General features: G+C 37.9%; 1 protein-coding gene across 2 annotated transcripts in view; it reads right to left on the minus strand.

Moving 5' to 3' along the window:
- Window positions 1-25,972, minus strand: part of asic2 (acid-sensing (proton-gated) ion channel 2) — a 410,825-nt gene that overhangs the window by 210,125 nt on the left and 174,728 nt on the right. The window lies entirely within an intron of this gene.

Raw genomic sequence — 25,972 nt, forward strand, 5'->3', positions numbered from 1 at the left:
TTGCCCTGCCAGGCTAAGTAAACAGTCTTCCAGCCAACCCAGGTGGCCTTGCATGGAATGGGAAGGAACAGACTAAACACAGTCGTTATCAGGGAGTTTTTGTTGTTTTTCACATCAGTCTCGTTCTCCGTTTCACTGTCATCCTCCGGTGAAGTTGGCTCTGAAGGTGCGCCGCTCTCATTGCGCAGCAGTCCAGCCTTTCGGAACCCGTTGGTGATGGTGGATTCTTTCACAGCACTCCACGCTTTTAGGATCCACTTACAGACATCAGAAATGGATGCTTTTCGCATGCGGCCAGTTTTTGTGAATGACTTTTCACCGCTTGTCATCCAAGTCTCCCACTCAACCCATAGTGCAGCTTTAAATGCCCGATTTACACTGATGTCAAGTGGCTGCAAATCACCATTGGTAGAAGTTTTTGTCCGGTTGTCGTGCATGCCAGAACGCAGGTGAAGTGCGTCCTCTCATGGCCTGTTGTTTTCAACAACACGGATGATGCACCTGTCTTGTTAACAGTCCTGTTCAGAGGCAGATCAAACGTTAAAGGTACTTCATCCATATTGATTATGTCGTCTGGTTCGATGGAGTTTTCTTGTATCTTTGTTTCAACAAATTTGTGGAAGTTTTCAACTTTTTCCTGATAGTCAGGGGGGAGTTGCTGACCGAGAGTGGTCCGTGCCCTGATGGACAGGTTTTTACGTCTCATAACTCTGAAACACCATGACGGCCCAGCTTTGAAATCTTCAATATTCATTTCGCGGGTGATTGGCTTTCAGTCGGATCTGTACAGTGGATACACCTTGGCCACCTGCTCTCTGTGTGTTCACCCAGTCTTCCAGGACATTTTCAAGTTCAGGCCACCTGCTTTTATGTCCTCTGAAAGCTTTTCTCGACTTTTGGCATTGCATTAGCTCTTCCCGCTGCCACCTCCAACATCGCACCATAGAGTCATTGACGCTAAGCTTGCGTGCAGCAGCGTGGTTTCCCTCCTGGATAGCAAGATCGATGGCCTTCAACTTAAAACTTGCATCATACAAACTTCTTCGTGTGTTTTCCATGATGAAGGGGCGAGGATTTGAAAATAATTACCAGTTGGTAATTTGTCATGCGTGTTCTATCTGCTAAAGAAAAAGTAGCGTATTCTTCTTTGCATTGATTTTTCGTCTATCTTGTTTTTGATTCTAATTCTGGTTAGAGCGCCCCTGGTGGCGGAAGAAGAATCCACAGAATAGCCGCACCTTTGTATAAGCCTCATGGCTCAAAACCTAGGAAAAAAAGTAGCGGCTTATAGTCCAGAAAATACAGTACCTTGTTTTAGTTGTGGTAGCTACCTGGGTTATGTGCCACTTCAGTATTTTCCATGTACTATTGCTGTGTGATTTATTAGTTTTTAATGAAGGCCGCATTACAACTGATAGCTGCAAATAATCATATGCAGTTCTGAAAGCAGACAAAAAGAAAACATATTACTGATACAGAAATAGTTTTCTATATGAGATTGCTGCAAAAAGTGCAGCCTTTCCTGATGTCCACCCTACTGCTACTGATTTTATATTTATAAATTATATAATTTAAAAATCTAGTAGGTATTGGTATGGCGAGTAACCTTCAGTAATAGTAATACATCACACAGCAATAGTGCATTCATGTAGTTGTAAAAAGCATGATAATATATTAAGTAATCCAAAGTATTCAGAATACGTTACTCTCATTTAGTAACGTTTTCTATATGTGTTACAAAATACATTTTGGGGCATGTAATCTGTAATCTGTAGTGGAATACATTTAAAACCTTCCCAACACTGCTGGCAACAAACAAATGCTTTCCAGTCCTAACCTTCACTCCAGTTAAAACTTTAAACCTATAATATGTGTTTTCAAAGCTGATACATTTTCTTTTAAGAAACGCTAAAGAGCTGAAATTCTTTAAATGAACTTTTGAATGAACTTGATAATAGATATATATTTAATCAGCATTCCTTAATTACAACTGTAGCAACATTAATAACTGTCTGTCATGAGAAATGTCTATTTGCTTTGATAGCATAGTGGATAGTTTACTTACCTAACACGTTTTCTTTTTTACCCCCAAAAAATTTCTTCTTTTATTCAATGAGAAATACATGATATTGAGGACAGAATTTTATTGTTAACTTTATAGGAATGTTTTAGTTATTCAAGCTAGAAAAATTCAAACAACCAGAATGTTTGTCTAAAAACTAAAATCTCAGGTCAATAACAACAGTGAAAAGTTGAGAAAACCTGAGGGTTTCTTTTCTTTCCTTTAACAATGTATGACCAGCTCTGCAAAAGTAGTTTGACAGATGAGAACAAAATGACAAAGTCAAGTCTTAATGTAAAGTAGCAGATTTGGCAAAAACCCCCAAATAAAAACAAACAACAGCATATAAGAACAAACAACCAATGCTAATTGTCCGAGATAGCAGTTTAGGCATGACGATGTAGCCACAGGACCTGTTTACCTTGGAGTCATTGAGACAACCTGCACTTAAAGTACACTGCATACTAAAGTATCCTTGAGTGAAATGAGAGGCCATCTTGTCCAAAAGCTAAAGCTCGGTTGAAACTGGGTCGTGCTACAGAATCATGATCTCAGGCGCAGAAGCAAATATACAACAGAATGTCTGAAAAATATGGCAATGGTTCAGTCAAAGTGCATCCAGAATGACATGCTATAGAAGACATTAAGAGAGTTGTGCATAAATTAATGTCAGCAAGCTTCAAACTAAAGCAACGTTGAAAAGTGAAGCAGGCCAAAGTGATGACAATGATAAATTCATAAAGAATGCACAGCAAAGCTCATCCTAAAGCAATTTCTTTGCATCTGTTAACTATTATTTGTTGTTTGACAAGGTAGGTATGTGAGGTTCTTCTGCTAGTCAGGGTTTATTCTTTAGCTCTGTCTTCAAGAGGATGTAATAAGAGGGAGCACAGACTATGCTGTGAAAAAGAAAACAGAGAAACCTAGAATTTAAAGACATTACCATAATTTTATTCTTGAGCTGTTTTTTTTTTTTTTTTTTTTACTTAATCTTTGGTTAGTTTCTGCAGACCTCATAGACTGAAGTGCATGCTTCTATTCATCATTTCATTCATTCATTTAATTTAGCTTAGTCTGATTCTCAAGATATGTGGAGACTGGGAAAACTATTTTAGGACTTTATTCAGACTGGAAATAAATATCTGTTTCTAGAGTTTTAATTGCTTGGAATTAATAGCAATGCGATGGTAACGATATTCATGGCTATAATAACTGATGGTTAAGAACGTTTTACAGTGTTGGGGATGAAGTCAACAGAGTGAAATTAGTTTTCTTGTTCTTTTTAGTCTTGTTCTTTAGCCCCGTTTCAGTGTCATGTCTCTGTTCTGTCTCTTTTCTGTTGCCTGCTCGTAGAAGTCTTGACGTTTAAAGAGCCATCGCAGTGCAAAATCTCAATAGCAGTAATCCATTGCCTGTCTAATAGACCGGGCACACCCCCCACTTTTAAAATGCCTACCCTGCTTTTAACAGGAGGCATTTTCATATTTGCAATGTCCTTAATCACAGCCTGTACCTACAGGCTCGTTTCAATGGGACATATTTCTTCTTTTACAAGAGAATTTTGCAACAAAAATATCAGCGACTACACAAGTACCATCAATTCAAAAGGACAAAGTGCCGAGCCTGTAGGTACAGGCTGTGATTAAGGACATTGCAAATATGAAAATGCCTCCTGTTAAAAGCAGGGTAGGCATTTTAAAAGTGGGGGGTGTGCCCGGTCTATTAGACAGGCAATGGATTACTGCTATTGAGATTTTGCACTGCGATGGCTCTTTAAACGTCAAGACTTCTACGAGCAGGCAACAGAAAAGAGACAGAACAGAGACATGACACTGAAACGGGGCTAAAGAACAAGACTAAAAAGAACAAGAAAACTAATTTCACTCTGTTGACTTCATCCCCAACACTGTAAAACGTTCTTAACCATCAGTTATTATATCCATGAATATCGTTACCATCGCATTGCTATTAATTCCAAGCAATTAAAACTCTAGAAACAGATATTTATTTCCAGTCTGAATAAAGTCCTAAAATAGTTTTCCCAGTCTCCACATATCTTAAGAATCAGACTAAGCTAAATTAAATGAATGAGTGAAATGATGAATAGAAGCATGCACTTCAGTCTATGAGGTCTGCAGAAAGTAACTAAAGATTAAGTTAAAAAAAAAAAAGCTCAAGAATAAAATTATGGTAATGTCTTTAAATTCTAGGTTTCTCTGTTTTCTTTTTCACAGCATAGTCTGTGCTCCCTCTTATTACATCCTCTAGAAGACAGAGCTAAAGAATAAACCCTGACTAGCAGAAGAACCTCACATACCTACCTTGTCAAACAACAAATAATAGTTAACAGATGCAAAGAAATTGCTTTAGGATGAGCTGTGCATAATCATTTTTTGTGGCTGTCCTGCACTACCACATAAAGGACCAAAATATTGTCCTTATATTCTCATAATGGCACGTTTATTATTTCTGGTGACAGCATGAGGACATTTCCAATGCGGTCACTGAAGTCATTCAAAACAAATTTCTCATTTCCTAATACATTTTTAATACAGGTTGAGAAAGGAAGTAAGAATCTAGCTATTAAAAGCAGGAAATTATTTATTTGTTGTTTAGTCTTTATCTCTCTCTCTATGTAGGATTATTATTATCGTAGTCAGAGACAAGTCATTGCAAATCATGCAAAGCGAGTTCCCTCTTGGTATATATATTCCTGTTACACCCCAAACATATTTTTGACATTTTTTGTAGGTTTATAGAAGAAAAGCTATGCTTCAAATAACTCTGTAGTAGGGCAGTGAATTTATATCATTACCTGACCAGATATGAACCTCATTCTACGCCTTTCTCCAAGAGTAAAATCCTCCAATTCATTGGGGTTTTCGTAAACTGATGTTAAGATCTACTGTAGATATGCTGAAGAAGCTGTGATTCTGTTTGGTGTAATATTACACTTCATAAACAACCCCTAAATTTCTTTACCAGAGTGTCAGGGGGTAATCATCATACTGGCATGTGAGAACATCAAAGGGGAAGTGTGTTTGTACCTTAGGTGCAATTCTTTCTGTCTCCAAAATAGACGTTATATCACCATGCTGAGGTGCCATCAGATAAAATGACAAGACTCGGCATGCTATTATGGAACCAATCCTGTGTTAAACTATCCTCGGCAGATAGTGGTTTTATGTTTCCATATTTGTTTTATGCAAACCCACTGAAAAACACAAGGTCTCTGGTCATGATTATATGAACTCTGTTTAAGTGTTTGCGTCTTACAGTTAATTAGAGAACTTTATGCCTTCAGCACAAGAGGACTCTGCAGTAATCCTTCCAGTAAAAAAAGATAAATGGGATAAATGTTTTCATTGCACTAAAATACTGTTATATATTTGTGGCATCATTTCTTAGGAACAACAAAACTCTATAGGCTTGCAGTACATTTCCAATACTAATCAATTTTACACTAATTTAAGAATTTAGTGGCTATCCAAGTCTGACGGCATTAGCTGTTTCTGGGTCCAAACTCCATCCGCTTCAGGTCCCAAAGTCAAACCAACACTGCGGCATCACTGAGAGTTAAAAACTGTCTAAATTCTTTTATCTTTAATAAAATGATCAGTGTGGCTGCTCTACCAGGTGTAACAATTAAGTTTAACATCCAGGCATCCATGAAAACAGAATTTATGAAGTTTAATGGAGTTAAAAGTTAGAAGGAAGTTATCTCCTTAGTTTCCATCTAAACATGATAGCATGTTTTGACTGAGCGATTTCTGAAAAATCAAAACGTACAGCTCTGCTATCACCTCCAACATAAATTAAGACAGAAAACTTAACAGCAGTGGCGTTTTTAGGGTTACTGAAGTTGGACTAGCTGGTATATAATGATGTGCTACATGATCGCTAGCTACAGAGCATTATATAAACACATTCGCACAGTGAAGCTTGAGGATGAACGGTAACTTTTTTCCACAAAAGTTGATGGTCAGGGACAAATGCAATTGCATGGCAGGATGCTCTAAAGGGACCAAACTTCAGCCAGGAGAACAACTGAGAGGAATCCATCCACAATACGAGGTTAGTCATTCATATACTGCTGCATGGGCTGGGCTGTAGTTACATAGTAAGGTTTGAAAAACTGAGCTTTAAAGGGAATAGTGATAACAAAAAGAACAGAGGTCGACAGTGATCACTGACTGTTTTAGGGGCTTGGTCAGATTAAATAGCACAAGAGCATTAAAACAAGTTAAAAACACAAGAGCCTTAATATAAACGCAGAGTAGTTTGGATTCATACGTCGTCACTGAAACATTGGATTACCCATGTAGCTTGTCTTTATTATGAAGTTACCGCAACCACTTTGGTTTACTTACAGGTATAAGATTTGCTATTCAGTTTAGTGTCTTTGTGAGCTAACAATTGCACTCAACACAAAAGTAAAGCTGGGGTTACCTGGAACAGTTTGAAGAACACTTTCAATGAAAAGTAATGAAACCACCAAAGTGATTACTCAGATTATGTCAAAAACCTGCAACTAAAGGTTATTACACTATTTCAGTTGGGTCCAAAGTAATTGAACTAAAAACACGCCATCATTGTCAAAGCTAAATTCTAGCCTCTGGTCTATAAAATGGCTAAAATGTCATAACTGGAATTTTTAAATAATAGCCAACATCATGACTCATTCATGACACATGCTACAGATGCGCCTTAATTTGAAATTAATAACTTGAATGTAGCTGCTTTTGTAAATGTGATTATATCATTCAGTAACTAAAACACAAAGCCATTTGAGCTCTTTCAGCCTGCCAGCATTGTGTTGCACCTCTAGACATAAATATTAATACCCTTTAGCTCAGAGAGAGTATAGTCATCACAAATTCATCAAGGAAACCTAACAAACTGAGCTTTTGTTCCTGCCAGCTTTTTTGGAGCTGACATTTCCTCTCTGAGGGAGAGCTAAACCAGGTCAGCTCGCAGCCATTTCCTGAAAATACAGGACACCACTGGGGTACAGGAAGATGTTCTCCCCAGTGGGTGAGGAGTGGAGCAACATTTCTACACATTTCCAAACTCCACACCCCAGAGAACATGCCAGGAGACAGTTTCAGCCAATGAACTGTGATCCATTTGTGGATTTTCTTTCTCCCCGAGCTAAAGAGCCAGTTAACGCTGCAGTATAGATAATGGCTTGACACATGCCTGGACAGAAGTGGTAAGAGCTCAAGTAAAGGGTGTTACTTTAAGCATTTAGCACTTTTAAAAGGTGAAAAGGAAAATATGAGAAATGGTCGTATGCACTGTAAAGTACATAACAGCATAAATGGGCTTTTCTCCTTCAGAATATGTTCAGGCAAGCACAAATAAAACCAGAGCTAAAATCTCATGCTTAACCTTTTGTCTGCCACCTTTTAAACTCAAAATACGAATCCAAGATGGCCATTCTGTGCCAGTTTGCCCCCTTTTTGAAAGGCTGTTCATCGTGCTACAATCTTTCAGAACAACTCCTTGTTACTACTTGTGTTGCATGAGTAGCATGTCTATCAAAATCAAGGCGCGCCATCTTTGTTCCATACATTAGTACCATTCAAAAAACCCTAGTTGTTTTATTCCTGTTAGGGGCTATTGTAATCTTTATTGTGCATACACTCATGAACCAGCAGTTTAAACCTGAAAATCATTAGAGGACAACTATCTTTTCCAAAAAATGTTGGGCATGACTAAGAGGAAAATGCCAGAAAAACACAAAAGACCACAATAGAGTGTTATGCGGAGTATACAATAAAAAGGCTCAGACTCACCATTACAGATCTTATTGGAGTCTGTGAGAGAGCTCAGTGGATTAGAGCCTTTGGCTGATTGTATGTTTTCCTAACAGTATGGGATAAAAGCGTGGCATTGGCAGAGTAGGGGGAAAATAAGTTAATTACTCCAGCTGAGAAAATATTAAAGGCAAGCAGCACACTCAGTAACAATCAGCTAAAAATACAATACAGCATGTGAAGAATAATTCATGGTGCACAAGCACTAGGGTAATGCTGCTAGAGTTTGACTTTCAGCATGGTTCACTTCAATGTCTGTGGATGGAATTCCCATGGGTTTAATCGCAGCCTCTGCCTATAAAACACCAAATCTATACTCGTGTTTTCCATCCAATCATACTTTAATTCTGCCAAAGCAGTAAAACCCACAGAATAGTTTTAATATATTATATAATGCTTTGATTTGCCAGGCTTTTCACTGAAGTCATAATTGAATTGTTCTGCTACATAGTTTTACTTTTAAGTTTTCCAACCACTTACTTCCTCAATCACATTCAAAAATTGTGACAAAGACAAAAGACTCTTGGCTTTCGTGCTAATGCTGCTGCACATTATGCAGAGTCACCTCCAAGATTTTCAACCTCATAATGCTCAATTTATTGTAAGCTGTCACCTTGAACAAATCTTTTACACAATTAGATCTACTACACTCACAAACTAAAAGAAATTAGGAAATATTTTTCACAGTACCAACATAATATCAATTGTATTTTTGACTTAGAATAATAGTGTTTATATAGCCGTCCCTGGTCAATTATACACACAGCTTTATCTTTTACTTTAAGGCCAGGCAAGCAGAATTACTGCCCCTGAACGCATTTACTTACATTTCATGCAAGCGTCCAAAAACAAGCTTCAAAGTCATAAAGAAGAGTCAGCACAGAAGCTGTCAGTCATTTCAACACTTCTCTGTTGGTCTATAAATACCATATGCAGCATAACAAGTCTACTGATGTCAAACGATTGGTAAATATGTCATGGTCCGTGGTCCTGTGTGTGTGTGGAATGTGTGATGCTCGGGTAGCCACACCCCCAGGCTGGGCCATTACCGGCACACCCGCTCTCCATCAGGGTGATTACCTGAAGAGCTACTTAACCCGGCACTGACGGATGCTCCACGCCAGTCCGTTAATCACCTCTCTGTGGTTTCGATCCGGCGTTCAGCATCTGCCACCTGCCTGTCCTCCTGCTCAATTGGATCACCCGGTGCATCATCTGGCCCATTCACTACCTCCATGGATTCCCTTCTCACGGACTTCCCTCCCGAGCTCCCACGGTCCCGCTCTAATCGTAAGCCAACTAGTCTAACTCAGTCTTGATGTGTTTACCCCGCTTCCCGGCTCCCTAGTAATCTTCTCCCCTTTCTGTTGCAGCCTCCCACGGTCCCGATTCCGGCTTCCTCACGTCATTGTTTCCCCGGGTTTTTTAGTTCCTCGTTTTGCTCCTCTGGTTTTCCCGGGTTGCCTTTTGTTGTTATAATAAAGTGTCATTTTCTGCTAGCGCTTGAGTCTGCGTCTGGACCCTTTTGTGCACGCGTGCCACAGCGCATGACAAAATAAGCCTAAAACACAAGTGGGAAATGAGTTTTCCCAAGGGCCCACATGAGAAACTGGGACTGTTGTACAGGTCAGCTCCAACAAGGTAAACAGCATATTGCTGCAGCCCTCCACAACAGTCCCAGTGTCTAACATAACTCTATTACTTATATAATGCAATCCATCACCTATTATATGTACAAAAACCTCCATCCACACAAAGTTGTGGAAGACGAGTACTCTTGGCACATGCTCAAGACACTGGAACGCAGATATGTGACATCATCACTACGCTTTTTCGCAGACTGTAGTGCAGACTTGCAATGCGTGGAAGTTTCAGGCTGTGGATTCATATGCGACTGTACCAAATTATCTCACAGAGGACTAGCAGCTGTTTTCTGGTAACGATGTTTTCTATTAAAACAAAATGAGAAGAAAGAAAAAAAGATGAAAAAAAACAAAACAAATGAAACTTCTAAAAGGCACTTAGAGGTTTAGGGAGCAAAATCATACTAACTAAAGTGGGCGCTAAAGTAATTTCCACTCAGACACAGTGGATGGCTCATCAGTCATGGAAATCACCTCCTTCGTCCAATGTGCAGCCACCTCATCAAACACCAGTGATAAGCTCTCATTTCAGAAATAGACATCTCACCTTCTCTCCTGTTTAGTCTTTCCTTCCTCTGTCTTTTCACAGATGTGTGTATAAAATGAATTCTACCTGCAGTGAGCAAGCCTGGAGAGTCGTCAACCAAAACAGTAATGAAAAACAAATCCCTTCAGAAAGAAATTCCTGCCAAATATTCAACATTCATTTCTGATTCCAAATCCTCCCTTGGCATTTCCCTATCCCATTGTCTTCAGCCATACCTGTGCATGTTTTCCCCTCATATGGAGCATCGTAACAACAGATGCCTGGAATATTTAAAATGGAATCAGAAACAGGTTTCGAAGAGTAATTTTAAAAAGAAATATAAGGAGTTCTTCAGTTTGGTTTCAGAATACATTTTTTCGTTCCAGCTGTGGTTCATATGCAGGCTTTGGTTTGGTGCTTTAATAATATTTTTTTTGGCCTTGCACTCACTAGGGGCAAGGTTAGAAACAGTCCTCAAATGTGACAGCCATACTAAGTAGCAGGTAAAAGCTGCAGGGCCGAGAAGGTGCAGCTGCTGGAAACGCGCATCATAATAAAAACAGTACCACTATATTCCTGCAACACTGTAACATTCACAATATCATGAGAGACAAAGCGTGAACAGTCTGAGATGGGGCTTGAAACACAAATATCACCCAATCCGTTGCATTCATTTAGCCTTTTAGTTATCCCTGCCTTCAGAATCTAACCTCAAATATCACGAGTCCAGGAGCTCATGGTGTATTTTTAGGAGAACCGGTCAATTAAGAGAGCTGGTAATTAATCATTGTGCCATGTTCAGTAATACTTGTCCAAATCTCCCATACTCACGCTAAATGATGAAGAGGCTCTGGACTGACAGTTCTTCTCTGTCAAGACCCACATTCACAACAGTACATTAAGAAATGAAAAGTACCCTAAATCCTCAAACTATGGTTATTAATTATGAACATAAGGGTGTATTAGGAACAGATGGGCCTTTATTCCTCCGTTTCTCTGTTGTTTTAGTGTACTTAAATGATAGTTTTGGAAGACACATCACTCACTGCCTGCCTGCTGGGTTTTCTCTTTTTAACAAAAGTTCTGTTTCCATCCATTAATCACGTTCAGCCTATTCTACTTTGCAGTTTCTTTCTTGCAATACTTAAATAGATTATGTTACATTAAAATACTTTTTGCAATGTAAACGCATAGCCTTCCTGGCATACATTTTAATGTAGGCATTTTTTTTTTTTACAAATCCTACAGCTATTGGAGCTTCTAATGGTTGTAGCTTTAATGTCCTGTCATTACAGGGCATCACAAACTGCGATTTTATGGCAGATATCCATGGCATTGCAGAGATTAGCAGGTGCTGTAGCAATTTCAGAGACGTCAAAATAACATGGTCTTTTATAGAGCTGCAAAGTGCCAGAATGTTTGAGTGTTGCTAAATTGTTTCATTTTCACTGACTTTTTACCTTCCCTTTTAATCTCCAGTATTACTTCACATACGTAACATGACCTATTTTCTCCTTACATCAAGACATGTCCAGATGACCAGTTAACAATACAAACATTAGGCTTAGACACTCACACACTGACATAAATCCACATCCTAAAAAAGGAATACACAAGAGTTTCATTTTATTGTTACCAGAAATATAACCAGAGCTGGCTGTAAGGTTAAAAAAAAGGCCAAAGTGAAATCTTGTGGCCACAACAAATGTACTGTCTAAACAGGTATCAGGGTAGAGATTCAATCCACTTCAATTCAATTTTATTTATATAGCGCCAAATGACAACAACAGATGCCTCAAGGTGCTTTATATTGTAAGGTAGACCCTACAATAATACATACAGCGAAAAACCCAACAATCATATTACCCCCTATGAGCAAGCACTTTGGCGACAGTGGGAAGGAAAAATTCCCTTTTAACAGGAAGAAAGAACCAGGCTCAGGGAGGGGCGGGGCCATCTGCTACAACCGATTGGGGTGAGAGAAGGAAGACAGGATAAAAGACATGCTGTGGACGAGAGCCAGAGATTAATAACAAGTGGGATTCAGCAGAGAGGTCTATAAACACATGTTGAGTGAGGAAGGTGACTGAAAAGGAAAAACTCAATGCATCATGGGAATCTCCCAGCAGTCTACACCTATTGCAGCATAACTAAGGGAGGATTCAGGGTTCAGCCCTAACTATATGCTGAAATATGAAAGTTTTAAGCCTAATCTTAAAAGTAGAGATAGTGATAGAGTGATAGAGATGGAGGCTACAACCCCAAAAGTATTTCTATATAGTATTTGTGCTCATCCCTGCTTTTCTAACCTATTGAAATTTAAGGGTTCTGTGCTCTAAGCTTTGTCTTAGCAGCATGCTACTTGGTAGCTCACTTGGCAGATGCCAAGTTAGCAATGGCGTGTTGCACTTTACAGCCATGTTCTTGTTCTTTCATGCAATAAAAATTCAAACTTATGTCCATAAGTTTGAATAGGGCAGTCTGAAACACTCTTCAAATGTTTCAGACTGCCTTATTTTCTTCTTTGTCTTCCCATTATGCAGATATATTTATATTCTCAAATGTGTTCATTTAATAGATTTATTCAATCATTCTCAAGGCAGTAAACACTGCCTTGAGAATGACAAGAGGCTGACTTAACAGCAGAAGTATTAATTCATTTGCTGGTAAACACTAAATTTGTAGCTAAGTATTCTAATAACCAGTTAAATAATTATTTTGAAGAAACATGTATCAAACATTCCATTTTCCAACTCTTTAATTTCAATAATTTGACTTTTTTTCTTTTGTTAATTGTGTGACAATAAATTTAAACCTATAATTAATTTATTCTCCTAATTGGATAAAGCAGTTTCTGGAAGCATTTAGCAAACCTGAAACCAACTGTGAAATTACAACTAATTGTAATATTATGACCAAGCGCTTAATTTAATACATTTATTGAGCAAACAGATCATGCTTCCATTGCTGCACATTGTTTAAATCGAAATGGAACGCTCATTTGAGCATTTACAATATTTTGGGGAATGCAGAGGAAATGTTGTAGAAAAACAATTGTCATGCTTGATTTAATGAGAGCACACACACACACACACACATGCACACACACACAGTTGCAATTTGATCCAATAAGACAATGCTTAGTGTAAACAGGCACTGATGCAAAATGCCCCTGTCAAACCTCCAGCTGCATTGGATGTTTCATTGATGCAACTGAATGACAAATTAAAATTCAGTAATAATACATATTAACAAACATTACTGAGAAGGAACAGAATACCACAAATGACTATGTTATTTGGGAATGCCCATTAATAAGGAGTAAATGGTGAAAAGCCTCTCATTATCCAGTTGTCTCCCTGTCCATCTCTGCTCCTGGCAGCAGTGTTCATAAGCTTCCCTTTCTTTGAAAACGGGGTTTCTGTATCTCTGTGTGGAGAAACGAAAAACACGCTCCACCCCAGAGTTTTCTATTGAAGGGGTCTGTTTTATATCTCTGGCCAGTGTAGAAGTTTGACTTTTCCCTTGTGTACTTTTAGACTGTATACAACTATTCCACAAGAAAATCCAAAGCAAAAAGTTTTCTTCTGTTCTCAATTTCGATGTTGCGGAAGGTCAGTTAGATAGGTAACTATAATTTATTAAACAGCATGATGGCAGAGGGTCATTGCCCTTTTTTTGTAAATGGGGGCTTCATGTCTCTTACTAAAAGTAATGTTTAAAAAACAGATATTCTGTATACTTGCTTTCCTTTAGTTTGTACATGGAGCAAAACAGACAGAAAACACGGTTTCGTGTTAATGTCTGCATGGTGCCACAGTGACTATCAGTTCATGTGAGTGTGTTGATAGCGAGTAAATAAAGAAGTGTGGTCCATGAATAATGTATGAAGAGATATCCAAGGCTTAAATGTTTCTTTTATATGTTTTAAAAGTGAATGGGATAAAGCATTACACTTTATTAAAAGAAGGGGCTATGTTTTCCTTCTAATAAAACTTGAGGCAACAATTTCAATGAACACAATCACTCATGCCCTGTAATTAACATAAGGCTTGCATAGAGTGCAGCTGTTTATCACATCCAGAGAGCCCTAAAACTGACTTGGAAAATGAGACACTTCCTCATCACACACAGCTTTAAGCAAGGAAAAAAAAACCATTAGCAACTCTAACATTACCCTATTGTCTACTGGCACTCTTATTAACTGTGTTTAGTAACTGTTTGTCTCACAGCACGTACAGTATAGTAAAAGGTTGTATAATACCACGGGGTATATAAGCACTGGACTTTTGTTGTAAATTTGAATAACAAGTAGTCCAACTAATGTTACAGCAGTAAATCTGTTTTATGCACAGCCTAACACTGCCTCTTTCTATAATCTTTTTCAATATTTGCAGAGCATTGCCCTTGCCAGTAAACAATGTCAACAGCATTTTCCATCCATACTGGTGCCACTTAAGTTTTCTGTATAGACAGAACCATGTGGCGGCAAGTTAGGGTGCACAAACACTCGAGATATATAATATATTTCACGCACAAATCACTTTAAATACTGATTCTTTGCTGACCTGTCCCAGCTACCATAAGGCAAATTGCGGGGTACACCCTGGGCCAGGTCAGTAACATGAATTTAAAAAAAAAAAAAAAAAAAAAAAGAACATCTTAGAGGGGTAGACGTTCAGAAATCTGCAAAAAGCTACATTTACAAATTGTGGAATAATTTCAAAATAATGTTATTCAATGTAAAACTGCAAAGACTTTGAATATCTGTAACAGCATTTCTAGTACATAGTATTATCAAAAGATTCCATGAAAATGGGGAAATGTTTGTGTACAAGGGGGAAGCCCAAAAAATCAGCACTTGATAGTTGTGATCTCCTGAAAACAGGCATGATTCTGTCATGGAAATCACAGCATGGGCTCAGAAACACTTCCATTATCTGTAAACACGGCTCACCATCCCATCTACAAATACAGGTTAAAGCTCTATCATGCAAAGAAGAAGCCAAATGAGGTAGAGATAATCCAGAAACCTTACCTTTTTCTGTGGGCCATGGACTAAGGCAAAGTGAAAAACTGTTCTGTGGTCGGTTGAACCGTAAATTGAAATTGTGGTTAGAAATCATGGATGCCTCCAGACTAAAGATAAGGACCGTCCAGCTATCAGCTCTCAGCATCTTTGATGGTAAGGGGTCCATCAGAGCTCAATGCTGAAAGGTTTGTTGTTACACTTTCTCTTACCGTACATTACTAAATCTCCATTTGCACTATTTGCCTATTTGCACTACTCTGCCTGGTTTACACTCAATGTCACTTACCCATTATATTGTATATTGTATAGCTTTCTTGTTATATGTAAAATTGTATTTATTTAAATTTTTACTTTTTAATTATTTTACTTGCATTTTTAATCACTTTTATATTTAAATATATTTAAATGTTCATTTGCTATTTATCTAGGGATTGAGAGTAACACAATTTCTATTCTCTGTATGTCCTGTACATGTGGCAGAATCGACAAATAAAGTTGACTTTGACTTTGACTATATACAGGTTTTAGAGCCCATTGCTCTAAAACGCTTCATCTTTTCCAGGTTAGGCTTCAATTTCAACAAGATGATGCTAACCCACATCCTCCATCTATTATAACAGCATGGCTTCATAATAGGTGTAGAACTGGCATGTTTGCAGTCCAACATTTGGTGCATCATTAAATGAAAAATATGTCAAAGAAGACCTAGGACTGTTCAGCAGCTGGATATCTTTGTCAGACAAGAGTGAAACAATGTTCTTCACCCAAAGGTCCAACAGCCGATTTACTCAGTAAAAGAAGAGGAAATGCTACACAGTCTTGAACATGACTCTGTCCCAACTATTTCGTCATGTGTTTTATGTGTTGCCAGCTATTTCACACTGATTTTATATTTTTTTCTCAGTTTAAAATTTTGATATGTTTTCCATTTGCTTCCATTCCTTTTTATTTGTCTTTAAATTGTACACAATTACATTATTTCGGTAAATTGGCATTGCAGGTTAACTTTGCTGAATAATTCCTGTACATGGTTTTGATATTTAGTATGCACAAGTGTGAACTGAAGCATAAATGATTACCTAATACATGCTTTTTTTTCCCTCTCTCTCTCTTGAAAGGATTACTGTTGCTGAGCATTACTAACATGCATATGCCAATAAATGGTTAAAAAATGAAGGCAAGTGATGGCGAATTGTACCAAATGAGACCAAAAAGCCTTCCAAGACACAGCCAATCAGGAAGCCAATTTCTTGTCTAGACTTCCTCTCATCAATCAAACCATCAAAACACTCAAGCACTTGGCCTTCACTCAATAGTAAAAAAAAACAGTAAGAGCCATTGTTAAGGACTCCTTGGTGTAAGTGCTAATTTCCCACGGGCAAGAAAAGGTCAGGCAATTCATCTGTAATTTTTACCATGGCATCCGAGGGACAGAGGGAAAAGACTGGATGTGGCTCTGAGACTGTGAAGAAAAATATGCAAGACATATACAGTATTTTTGAGTGACAGCAAAATCCTTAAAAATTCACTGCTCCAACTGCATTAAGCTGATTAAGATAATATTGTAGATCGTGTATCTAATATAGTGGCAAAGCTTATCTGTACTATTTTAAGTTCCCTGTGTTCAAAAGGGAAGGTGGAAGAATCAAATGTTGATTTATGACTCTTATAGGACTCTGTTTAGTTTTAGATGACTGGCAAAGATCAGATTACACTACCACTTACAAGTGTGTCAAATATGTTTAGAGAACATTGATGCCATGACAAAAGCCTCAAGACATCATATAAGACATCATATTGTGGCCTTGTGATGATTTGTCTTTTACAATTGTTTAGTGCAGTCCACAAAATGTGGACATGCCTCAGAGAGCCACAGGTAGCCTGAGGGTGAGAAAAGCATTTCCTTTTACAAAATTTACCAGCCTATCATTGCTACCACATGGACATGAACAAATTATATCAATTTCCGTCATGCTTCAAAATGTTACAACTCAGCGTGATAGTTTATTTGACATTGCTTAATACCCTTATTTCTTTTTACCCTGAAATTCCACATGCATCAGTCCCGCTATAAATAAAATTACTTTGTCTATGTCTGGGTTCGTCCTTGTCTTTGTTTGTTTGTTTTTTTAAATTCGTCCAATTAATTTCACACTTGTCAGTCTGTATTGCTGGGGACCAAAGCAAGTCTAGTGTGGATTTTGGAGTTTATTGGATAACTGGTTCCCAAAAAACTCAAATCACCACCCTTGATTATAATGATACATTTTAAAGGGAGCTACACCTATTCAAAGCACAGATTTCCAACAAATGAGCTATAACTTAAAAAGACTATGATCTAAAATTCCAGTGCACAGAAATTAAATAAAACTAAACAGCTTATCACACCAGTAACTGCTTTGCACCAGCTCTTGAAACAAAAATGCCAGCAACAACAGCAAAACAACACCACCATGTTTACACGTGTCCCCCACTGAGGCATGATGCTGTGTATCGGGATTACTCAAGAAGGAGAACATGTTCCATTAGTAGTGGTTTCTTCATTTTTTTAAATGCATGCTCTGCTGCTGATGGGGCCAAGGATACACAAAGTGTTCAGCTAATGATGTAATTAGGAAGATTTATATGTTCTTGTCTTGTAGAACATTGACAGGAAGTAAATAAATACAAGTGATTTTTAGTTTTTCCAATTATTTGTCTTGCTTCATAATGACAGAAAAATATATCTGCCATGAACTGTGACAACCACGTACTCTAGCAATCAAATTATTCCAAGTTAAAATCAAGTTTTAAGTCTTATACTTAAGTAAAACCAATGATCTTCAAAAAGTCAGCAGTGGTGTGCATATTATCAGATTGTTAGCTTAAACTATCATATTTGGGACAAAGTAATTAATGGATCAAAGTAACAAACAAAATCCATATAATAATGAATAAAATGTAAAGATTTCATTATCATGATTATTATTATTACAGTTTTTACTACTTTTCAAATCTGTAATTTTACTCTTCTTTTTTATGAATGTATTACATTAAGTTGTCACTTTGCTACTTGTTCACTAATTATATTAACACTTGAAATGATGTATTTATTATTTATCTTTTGAATTATAGTCCAATTTTTTACTACCTGTATTTTTATATTCAGTAAGGTGATCCAAGAACAAACCACTTAATTACTTAAAAAGCTTCCAATGCCTAGCTTTAATGAAAGGTTTAATTGGGAACCAAATTTGCCTTCGAGCAAGTTTTCTGCTCACTGTGAAGTGGTTTCACTTTACAATTTGACTGCGTCTCACTCCCTTGTTTTACTAATCTGTGACACATCCCTACTTTGGTGTTTTGAGCTTGGTATTAGATGCAGAATAGTCACTTTAGACACAAAGAATCCAACGTTTTCTTTCCAAGCTCTAAATTTGCACCTACAATTTCAGCACCAAAACTGAGAAAACTACACTAAACAATTGGGGCGTTCCAGATGGGCACATTTTGAACAGGCGCTGCACTGGTTAAATGTAATTCAGAAGCTGTATGAATTCTGTGTGTAATTCACCATAAAATCCAAAGTACCGAAATTCAAACAAAAACTGCTTTCAGAGGGTTGCTATTGTTTTGAAAAGCATACGTTTTCAGAGTAAACAAACAAATAGTTTAAAAGGAATTTCATTTTGTATTTATATGCAACAAAAAAGCCAAAAAAACAGACTTTTGAGAGAACAAAGAACAAAGAAATCATGCTGTGCACATGCAGAGTGCCATCAGCCTGCTAGGAGTTATTCATTGGTCCCTTTGGATAAAAAGAATTTTTCTAAATTGACGGGGATTTTTCATGGATCATTGTCATTTGCTCATTAGAACAAGTAGTTGTGGATTAAGACACCCTTGCCTGTCAGCGGCCAAACCTCATCTGGCAGAGGCCTTACCCTCCCCTTTGAAAGCAGTGAAAAATAAAACTAAAAAAGAAGGAAGAGCATTGCATACAAATAAAAATATGTATGTAATTTAACACCCAACTGAAAACAGTCATCACTACCCAAGATATCAAGCAACATTTCTGGTAACTTTTCATTTCTTGTCAACTTATATCTGACAAGCTGCTAGCAACCTTTGCCTCGTGCTCTTCACCAAATGTGAAATGCCAACAAAAACAAATTACAACACCAATAAAAACTGGTGTTTCATTTTATGTGATGTATTGTTTTCACTTGATATTTGCAAAATGACTGTTTGCAAAAGTGATTCAAAGACTTTAAAGAGAACAGACATCACATCTTACTGATGGATTCTGCATGCAATCATAACACAAATTAAGCTTTCAACATGAACTTTTTCATCTCACACACGTCTCCAGCTTGAGAAAACTCATGCCAATTCTTGTTTTTCTGCCCATTTTCTATGGTGATTATCAGGGGAAAATACACGAACAAAGTTTATCATCATCTGAGCCTTTTATATTGCACATTGAAAACAATTTCAAATTAAACATCAGTACTGTTTCAATTTTGCGCTACTTCATAATTCAAACACACAGCTTACTTTTGCATCTGGGTCACATAAGTGGATTTGGCTATAAAATTTGACTACAAATATATATTACAGTTAAAAAGTCTTGGAAAACTTGTGAACAACTATGTTTAAGATCTTCAGGCATTTCAGTACATGCCCCAGATGTACTGCTTGAACTACTGAACTTTTCTGATAACTATTCCTTGTTCTGAATGTGAGATTTCCAATACACCACAGAGATTTCAGGCAAGTGTATTAGAGATATAAATGAACTGCTACACACAAAAAAGAACTTACCACACTTACAACAATAACTACAGACCTGCAGTGCCCATAGGTGTCCCATTTTATGCTAGACTGCATTTTTATCCCTTGCCCCCCCCCCATATTGAGATAATTCTGATTGGGAACAGTCTTCAAAAATCAACACTGCAGGATATACACTTAAAAGTGTGTCTTACATCCAGTGGCTGGAAAGAAAGCAACAAATGCTGTCATCACAGGTCAAGTGCAGGTTAACCTGTCACTTCTGCTGCATACCCCACACCCCATGAGGAAAATTGTGTGTCACTGCAAGTTACAAACTGTGCAGATTTCAGCAGCATTTGACAGAAACTGCCACAAAGAAAAGCAAACGCAGCTGCAATAATGACTTGGAAACAGCTTAGAACTGCGTGAAGCTAGTGAAAGGTGATTTTCTGAGATTATTCAATTTCGGAGTGCAAGAATCTGACGTGAAGTCACACAATATATGTGAGCTTCATGACAAACACCTGGCTTTGAACAAGACATGTCCTTAACTATGGAATCATCCATACTGAATACCAAAAGTGAGTAGCAGAGAGAGCAGCAGCTAAACCTCAATGCCAGTTCCTGCGATCACATTTGATGGCATTTGATATCAGAAAACAGCCTAACAAGTTATTTTAGCTTCATTTAATGTCTACTGTATTTAATTTTTAGTAACATTCAGATAAACTATAATCATATTTCGTGGCAGAAATGTGACACCTGTAATTTGCTTTGCTTTGTACTTTCACATACTTCAGTCTTGGTAAGAACTATATTATTATACAAAAAACTGGCAACCACCAGTGCTACCCCTCAGCCTCCTAGTAGACATACCTATGATACCAATTTCAAAATCCTACATCGCCTTGTTCTCAAGTTAATGCATTCACAAGATTTTCAGAAAACTTGAGTTTTAAACTGTCTGAGAGTTTTAGTAGATGGTTTTAACCTATATGACTTGACCTCTGACCTTCAGGTCAAGGTCACTGTGACTTGAACTCTGACATTTTTAGATGCACCTATTGCATCAATTTCAAACTCCTACGGTGCCTCATTCTTGGTTGCCTACACCGCCTGCCCACCCGGCCTGCAGGGTGATGACAATACCCCATCGGTCTTTTACGCCTGAGGGTTAAAAGTCCAAATCGATGAGGTATTTTAATCCAGAATAACATTAAACAAGAATAATGCTTAAATTCTCTCAAAATGAAATAACTGTTCTGATCTTCCACAAGTCAGACTGTGTGTTCTGTGTATTTAAGGGATATTTTCATAAACATTTTTATGTTCGGTGAATGCAAACAACATGATTCTGCAAAAAACACGAGATTATTAGAGATTCTACTGAAAACCCAAAGTAAATCAATAAAAGAGCAATGTGGCCTTTTTACAGTGATCCCTTTGACTACAACCTGAGGTGCTATACAACATGATCACATATTTCCTCACCTTCACAAAGACAGTACAAATAAACAGATATTATCCTTTTATAACCGGGACACACATGCCCTGAGATGTGAAACACGGCGCACTCACGCCAAACTTTACACATAAGATAAGATAAGATAAGATAAGATAACTCTTTATTTACATGCATACACGCTGCAATTTCACCTTGGGTGGCATGTTGCAACAAGACTGAAAACAACAATAACAGCTCATACGACAGCTTGGGAATTGCATCCTGTGAATAAAAGTGTGTCATCTTTGCCCCTCATCACTGAAATCTGCCTGTTGTTTTCTCCTGCCCACCCGGTATACACCCAGGAGGCACAAGAAAAAGATATGGATGAATGAATATATTCATATAGCAGGTTTGTTGTATATTATTACACATGTACAAAAAGGTTTGGCAAAAACTGTAGAACAGGTGCTTCGCTCAGGGGTAGCACTTCCTTTTAAACGCGCTGTGTGATTGTTTCACTTCTGCTGCCAAAACACCAAAAAAAAAAAAAAAACCCCAAAAAGACAATAAAAACCCCAACAAAGGTTCAAATCTTTACTTTTAGGATTATTGGTGATTTTAGCTAATTCTCAAGGTTTTCCTGATTTAAATCATGTTTAAATTATGTCTTAATTAGCAACAATGAAAACACAGATTGATAAAAGAAAATAAATGTTTTAAAACAATGTAAAAAATAAATAAATAAGCTGATTTGCAATTTAATAATGAATCTCAGGTATGAGCATTTGTTTTGATTACCACCCAGTCACAAGGATGGTGCATGCTTAACAATGATAAATGCACTCTCACTATGGCCAAAATTAGCTTTCAGAAATCGAAGAATATGTGTCTTATTTAAATGCTAGCTCAAAAAACATTGAACCAATTTAAAATGTAACCCTCAATACTTCACATACATCACCAACCAGCCTAGCACCTTAAAATTCAGGAAGGCCCAGCTGGTTCCTTCACTCAGACTTGCAGCATTTTCCAACTGCACTTTGTTTCAAACCAGTTAATGAGCTGATAACTTTAACTGTCCTCTTGGTTAAATTAATTGCACAGAGAAAAACAAATATCGGCATGTTGGTTGACACACTTTTAATAAGATGTGCCTGGGACAGGAGTGATAAAGTGGACACATGAAGAAGGTCCTATCTTCCCGAGTATTGAAAAGGCAATATAGTTCAGGTCAGACAACTTCCTCTAAAGGTTTCTTTGGTCCACCCAAGATAGATAATGAAAATAAAGCCATATACAAGTAGACAAAACTAGATTCTGCCCATGTGATGGATGAATGACTGGACAATAACATGTTTACACTGAAGGTTTAAGTTAATCTTTAATAGCATTAAGACTCTGCATTATATAACTTTCACTGGCCTCTAAAAATCTGTATATAGCTACTAAACCTGAAGAGATTTCTGTTCCTGGGGCTTCTCATCTATCCATTCTAATGATGTTGTCGATGAATACTGAGTCAATATGCAGCCCTGCAGGGCAGAGCCACTCGCTCCTATTCTCTGCTTCCCATCAGCCTCAATCATCACCCTCTCTGCAGGATTCCACGACAAACCACACTTTACCAAACAGCTTTGCTCAAATGACAAACTGGCACCCAAAGGCAACGCTTTTAGTGGAAGTGAGAATGTGTGAATCCTCGGGGTACGGGTGGGCAGGGCTTTTGCCGGAACAAAGGACCAATCTAATCATAGCATTTAGTCCTAAAGCCAACTCACAGCCCTCAAGAGACAAGACGGCAATGGCAAGAGTAGTTGATGCACTTGTTTCAAGCTCGTTTTAGGGCCGTCCTCTGTGGTTCTCTTAGGCTACGTTCACACTGCAGGTCTTAATGCTCAATTCCGATTTTTTGATCAAATCCAATTTTTTTGTCTGCTTGTTCACACTACAAATAAAATGCGACAGCAAACGCTCTCTAGTGTGAACGCTCAAAGCGGCCCGCATGCGCAAAAGAAGACATCACACACAACGCGCTCTGTTTAGACCCAGAGCAAACAATATTGTTTGACTGATGGCCCTTAATATAAAGACTTCAGACTTTACGTTTCCCAATTTTTGCTTTAAGTTATTTTGTTATTTACATAATAATGTAAATAACCTAATAATTATCCTTATTGCTGTTTTAGATGAGCGGTGCTTCAAAGGGATAGTTGCAGATTTCTGCCAGAATCTGCAGATTATACAGTACAAATAAAATGTTCACGTTTCTCCAACGTTGTCTTCCCAACAGTTTCGCTGACATCTACACTGGATGGCCAGGAAGCGTTCGCGATGTGTTCTCGGGCGCTGATAATTGGCGTCTGTCTTGTGTCAGTGACGTAAAAGACGGATTTAATACGACATGACCATTCAAACAGCAGTCGCTTTCTAAAACATCGGATATGTATCGGATTCAGTACCACATACGAAAGTGACCCAGATCGGATTTGAAAATATCGGATTTGTGCCGTTCACACTGTCAGACCTTGATCGGATATGGGTCGCATAGGGTCAAAAAAATCTGATTTGATGCGCTTTCGCCTGCAGTGTGAATGTAGCCTTAATCTTCTAAAGACCGCAAGTGAACGGTAGAGCATCCATACCTCAGTGTGGACCAAAAAAATATAAATAGAGTAGAACATAGAGTTGGGTTTGAAAATCAGATAGTGTGAGGATAGGTGAGAGTGTTAAACTCATTGGGTCACTGAGTATGTACTGAATGGTTGCAATTCCAATGTGCATCACTTCATTAGAGGGCTGATGGCTTCTGAAAGTAACTGAGCTGGAACTGAACCACTACCGGTCCACAGGCGCAGGATTTGTACACTCTCTATGATGCTTTGAACTGTTTTTGACTCTTTCCCAAACACACTCACCACCCAGCATGCAAAGTATAAATGATGTGCTAAACGTCCCGCTGTGTGCTCTCAATATACTCCACACATAGATTACAATTCAGTAAATAAGAGCCAAAGCGGCGTCCACTGCAGCATACTAATTCATGGGAAATTGTTTTCTCATTTCCTGCTCCTTCTAAACACCACTTTGCAATATGTGAAGACATATCCAACTCTCTGTGGGCAAAAAGATCTCTTTTACTTTTACACTGACTTTGCTAAGAAACTTTATGATTTCTAGCCGTTATTTCCTGCAACACAGCAGGAGACAGGCTGTCTGAGAGACACAATTTATCAATTTTTTTGTTCCCCTCTTATATAGAGTTGCAAAACAGCATGATACCTGTTTAGTCAGTTTCATATGCATGAATATTTGTGAGGCAGAAATAAAAGTTTATGTGTTTCAGTGTGTTCGTGTGTATGGTTAAGTGTGCTTGTTGTCATATAAAAAGTAAAGACCAACCAGCTCACTTCATCACCTGCTGATAGAATCAATTCTGGATCAACATCCAGCATGGCTCATGGTGCCCTCTCCTCCCAGCAATGCAGGTATATGCACAAACACTCCTATTCACCCCAGACTTCAGGACAAATCTGCAATCATTAGACCAACAGGCTTTCCGTGACATCTAAACTAACACTGAGAGGAAACCTTTCCTCCTAATCAGACAAACATAAGAGTGTATTTTTTTAGCAGCTGCCAGAATAGAAACGTTACCCAATGATTGGACTCGAGCTGTGTTTGGTCTACACGCTTTGGTTGCTGTAGATAAGTGAGAGTTTAGAGGGGCAGGAGGGTATTTCATCAGTTTCAGGAAGAATAGACACAAAGCATGAATTATTGAAACGCTTAATCTTATTACGGTGATTTCATTATTCTGCACACTGTAACATACTAGCAGGTTCTGCAGGCAGAGAAATGTCTTAGGAAATGAAACCCAAACCTGAAACCACTTCATTACGCAGTGCTGAATTTTATCAGAGGAAGAGAAGGAAAACAAGGAGGATAATAATAATAATAATAGGCAAGACAAAGTTGATGTAACCAAAGTGCCACCTGATGCAAATAAATACACTGATAGCCTGACTGAATGCAGCTAAGCTGTGCAGTAAGCCAATTCATGCCAATTTAAATTTGATACACCTGCACCAATCTGCACATTGCAGCTACAAGCCAAACTTGTTGAGCTTCTTCAGCAGATAATCTGGTGTTGGATTATTTCTGTACTGTAGGAATGACCATCAACCCAAGCAACCCCATCTACTGAAAGTATTTCTTCATACTTTAGTTTTAAGGAGTTTTCTTGGACATACCTAAAACAGTTAGATGGAATACAATCTAAGCATCCGCGGAAGATCACGATGAAATGCAGCACTCTGAAACAAGCTGTCATCCAATATTCACTGTTATGAAGACAGTATTTATTTAGCTTATTCAGACTTTAAAAGATTTCTGAAACATTTAAAAGATTTGTTTTTTTCTTTTTATTCAAAAGTAGAAAATCGGATAAAGATTTCCTGAAAATCTGTGAAGATGATGTTAATTAATGCACATTTCCACCCATAACTATCTAGGAACTGGGACATTAAGATAAACATTTGGTGATGCTAATTGTCCAGTCCCACGTAATTAAAAATACAGCACAAGAAAAGAGTCTGATTTTGTCAGTTTTCCATTTTGGATTGAATTCATTGTCAGCAAAATTAAAAGTCACAGGCAGGAGATTATATCAGCTGTAGCTAATTAACATC

The sequence above is a fragment of the Aulonocara sp. 'chitande type north' Nkhata Bay genome, linkage group LG4 (assembly GCF_057382095.1).
Source record: "Aulonocara sp. 'chitande type north' Nkhata Bay isolate Kocher_YH1m ecotype deep benthic linkage group LG4, A_spYH_male_GT1.1, whole genome shotgun sequence".
In the NCBI taxonomy this organism is placed as follows: Eukaryota; Metazoa; Chordata; class Actinopteri; order Cichliformes; family Cichlidae; genus Aulonocara; species Aulonocara sp. 'chitande type north' Nkhata Bay.